General features: G+C 36.0%; 1 pseudogene; it reads left to right on the forward strand.

The window, feature by feature from the left end:
• Window positions 1-994: 994 nt before the first annotated feature.
• The window catches only part of LOC105808523, an 8,541-nt pseudogene continuing 4,667 nt past the window's right edge, over window positions 995-4,868 (forward strand).

Genomic DNA, 4,868 nt, shown 5'->3' on the forward strand with positions numbered 1-4,868 from the left:
AGAAAGAAGTATCAGAAATGATGCCTCAACCAAGTTACATTTATTTTCTCAAAGGTTTGTAAACCAATACTTAAGTAATTAATGTGCAGCTTTTAAATTTAAAACAGATAATATAAAAACTTACCATTCATTCACTAAACATTTTATGGAGCAACTATTATGAGCCAGGCAGTGTTCCAGGGACTGCAGACACAACCACAAACAAAACAAAGACCCTACTATCATGGAATTTACATTACAGTAATCCTACTATCTTTCTTTCTTAATTCAGATTCACAGTTCATTCGTTCAAATATATATGTCAGGGCAAACTCCTAGGTACAGGTTGAGCATCCCAAATCCAAAAATCTGAAATCTAAAACTTTCTGAGCACCAGCATGACACTCAAAGGAAATGCTCACTGGAGCATGTCAGATTTCAGCTTTGGGATGCTCAACTTGTATAATGCAAATATTTCAAAATCTGAAAAAATTCAAAATCTGAAATACTTTTGGTCCCAAACATTTCAGGTAAGAGAGACCTAACCTGTAATTTCTTCTCATTCCAGATAAAGAAATAACTTCAGTTAATATTAAAGTCATTATGCATTGATACAGAAGGTCTCACTACTATATTTTCACAGTCCTTGGGCTCTGTATAAAGAATGCTCTTGTTGCAATTTATACTCCCTGAAACACAATGCTAAATTCCCACAGCCTTCAGTACTTTCCCAGCACAGGAGAAGTAAAGCAAAGCTTCAGTCATGGCTAGAGTGAAAGGAGGTTTGTTTATCCTATTGACTAAATCAACAAAACTACTTCCTGCTAATAAGATCAAAGAATGAGATGGGCCTAAGAATAAAATGGGAAATCGTTGGGTTTCATCAGTTTGTTTACACATGTATGTTAACAAGGCATGAGATAAGAATGAGGTCAAATTTCCCCTTCCACAGGTAGAATTTAGGTTAGATTTCCAGAAGGAGTTATCAAATTCTAGTAGCTGTACACTGGTCAGCATGTCAACTTCCAGGTATTCAGGAAGCAAATGTCCTTTCCAAGTCTTCCTTTCTTGTGTTAGTTATAGAGAGTCAGAGCCTTTCAAAGTGCTTACAATTCGTTTACATGATATATTTGCCTAATGCACTTGATATATCATATCAGAACTGTACATAATGCCTGAGCTCTACAGATAAAAGCTAAAATGAAGGATACAATATCTCTGGTTTTCAGGAGCTTGACATCATTAAAAAGCCAGTTAAAAGTTCCAGACTGCCAACTATAACAATAAGCATTACAGCAGATACCATGAAGAATATTAAAAAAAAAAAAAAGTAGAAATAATTCCAGGCCCTATCTTTAAAGAACTTATATTAATATTTAGTTGGATTCTAAACACAAGAAAGTATCCATTTATTCATTTAATAAATATTAATTCAGCTCTACCATATGCAAGAACTGCTCAAGGGGCTTGAGATAAAGAGATCGAGACAAGCTTATTTCCAGCCACCCTGCAGGAAGGGAGCAGAACATACTCAGAACACAAGTGCCAAGGGAAACTGGAGACAGGTGGGAGTCAAGAGCTGCAACTGGCTGAAAGGTCCTGAACTGAATGACAATGAGAAAATGTACGGGCTAAAGGGTGTCAATACACACAGTTGAAGAGAGGAAAATTCACATAGGATGTCAATAAAATTGGAATTCAGCAAGATGGTGGTAGACGAGGGGCCTTGTGCAGAAATCACTCAACATATAGAATGTCCAACATGCAAATGTGTTACAGCTCTGCCATTAACCAGCTCTAGGAATTTAGAACAAGTCATTTCACATCCCAAAGCCTCAGTTTCTTTATTTGTAAAATCAGAGTTAAAATTTCCATCCTGCCTACCACGCAGGATTATTGTGGAATCATGCATGAGATAGTGTATTGGTAAATTAAATATCTTCTATAGGTAACACATGTATTAATACTGATCCATTTTTGGTCTCGTTATAAAATAAGAAAATTGAAACACAATTTTTAAGTTCTCTTTCTAGCACTGTATGATTTACTATTTTAAAACTAATTTTAATTCAACAGCCTATTGAGAAATATTCTAATTTCCTTAACATTATAAGTAGGATCAACCAATGAATCATTACAGCAAACCAGGTATGAGCTGAAACAGGCTGGTCTAAAATGTTGGTTGTATTTTTTTCAATGGGGCAAATCCAATTGACACATGAAAGTAATTCAAAGTGACTATTAACAGTGAAGCAGTCAGAGGCAACCCTGAGTTTGAGGGGAGAATCTACGTGATGTTCTTTCGGCAATCCTCAGTGAGGGCAAATCATTAACTTTGGAGGAAAATTGTTTTTAAAATAGTCAGAAAAATATTTCCCAAGTAAGTCTGGTGAATGAGCTCAGAATTCAAACTGATAATGAAATGCTGGATCAAAAACAAAATGTGATGTAAGCTGATAATGGATGGAACTCTATACCTCCAAAAAGCAATTTCTAAAAAAATGCCAGAAATTTCTCTTTGGCAATTAATGTATATCACATTAGCACTAATTTGAATATATATTCTAAAATGTTGCTTTAAAAATTAGTCTATTGTTTCACAATCGGACCCTTCTACCTAGTCTCTATTTTCTAATAACTAAGGACCTAGCTGGAAAAGTAAAACACAAACACGTGAAAAGTCACATAAAAGACAAGATGAGAAGCCTGCATTCCCAACGAAAGTAGACCAGGTACTACAAGACCAACCCTCTTACCTGAAGACAATTAAAGAGCTGGATAAAAAACTAAGTGTAGTTTTAAATCACTAATCAGGGGATATAAATTGGTATGAACACTTTGGAAAACCTTCTGGTGGTTACTACTAAAGCTAAATACAGTAGCCCCCGCGTTATCAGCAGGGAATACATTCTGGACCCCAGAGGATGCCTGAAACCATGGACAGTATCAAACCCTATATATACTATGTTTTTCCTATATATACATGCCTCTGATAAAGATTAATTTATAAATTAGGCACAGTAAGAGATTAACAATAATAAAATAGAACAATTTTAACAATATACTGTAATAAAAGTTATAGGAATATGATCTCTTTTTCTCTCTCAAAATATCTTATTGACTATATCACAGGTAACTGAAACCATGGAAAATGAAACTGGGGATAGGGAGTACTGTATATTGCATTGGGTTTGATTACACAGTTAAAGACATTTACTCTGAAATGTATTCAGAGTATACACTTAAGATTAGTGTATATGATTGTATATATGTTATACTTTAATTTTTAAAAAAGGAGGGAGGATATAAAAGAGCTAACAAGACAACAAGGAATTACCAGCCACAGTCCGAGAGAGGACAGGCAGCCGGAATGGAAAGCATAGCACCTTGGGGCTTTTTTTAATGCTGGAAACATTGGCCTAATCAAAGAGGTACCTGAGAGACTAAACTGCACTTAGGCAGCCTTGAAGGCTGGGAGGACAAAACGTCAGGGTATAAGATCCGCCAAGGGAGCCGTCACTGCTTGGGAATAAGACCTCAAGATATTGAATCCCAAAAGAAAGAATAACTTAGAAGTAAACTAAACCAACTCTTGCATAGACTCTCAAATTTTTAATTTGGATAAAGGTGATCCCAAGAGCCTGGCAAAAACAATGGAAAAATCCTTACCTAAACCTATAATTTTATCTCGAAATACTTTTTCAAACACAATGACCAGCACACAATCGAAGATAAGCAGGCATCCAAGGAGATGAAACTCCACGAGAAATGAGAGACCACAGGGAAAAAACCTTCATGACTTGGGGAGAGTCACTATGCTGACTCTGTCCAAAGAGGTATGCGCAAAGCTTGAAACTTTTCACAGGCAACTAGAAACTACAAAAAGTAGCAAAGCATATATGAAAAAGAACTAAAGTGAAATTCTAAACCTGGAGAATACATTTAAGAGCAGATTAAACAGGGGATGAAGACTAACAGTAAACTGGAAGTTGGGCCAGAAGAAAATATCCAGAACAAAAAAAGATGTGAGAAGATGAAAAAAAATTCAACAGAGGCAAAATACACAGAGGATTCAGTGAGGAGATCTAGCACTGTATCAGTGAGCTCCCAGAAGCAAGAGAATTGGAAAAAGCAGTCTCTGCAGAGATGATGGCTGAGTACTTTCGAAAATTGATGAAAGACATCAAGTCACAGCATCGAACTGCCCACATAAGAAATGAAGCAAGAGAGAGAGGAGTGGGAGAAAGAGATAAAGACAGAGAGAAAATCATCTAAAGTCCAAAGACAAAATGAAAATCTTAACGTGAGCCAGAGAAAGAAACAAATTACCAACAAAGCAGCAATAAACTCCAGCTGACTTCTGAATAGAAACAAGGAAGCCAAAATATTATAGAATAATCTCTCCAAAGAGCTATTTTCTGTATCTAGAATATAGATTTTTAGAATTCTATATCCAGCAAAATATACCTTTCAAGAATGGAGGCGAAATAATGACATTCTCAAACAAAAAGCTAGAAAATCTGTCAATACTAGACCCACTATGAAGAAAATATTAAAGGGTATTCTTCAGGCCAAAGGATAATTATGCCAGGTAGAAGGTCAATAATGCAAGAAGGAATCAGGAAAAGAAAACACAGTAAGTCAAATTGAGTAAAAACGGCATGAAACAATAGAAATACATCCATGGGGTTTAAAATATACACACATTTTAAAACATGGCAACAATGAATTAAATAAAAAGGAAACTGAATTAAGTGTTGGTTTAGGTTTTTTTTTTTTTTTGAGACAGAGCCTCACTCTGTTGCCAGGGCTAGAGTGCCGTGGCGTCAGCCTAGCTCACAGCAACCTCAAACTCCTGGGCTCAAGCGATCCTTCTGCCTCAGCCTCCC

The sequence above is a fragment of the Propithecus coquereli genome, unplaced genomic scaffold, assembly GCF_000956105.1.
Source record: "Propithecus coquereli isolate 6110/MARCELLA unplaced genomic scaffold, Pcoq_1.0 Scaffold177, whole genome shotgun sequence".
NCBI lineage: Eukaryota > Metazoa > Chordata > Mammalia > Primates > Indriidae > Propithecus > Propithecus coquereli.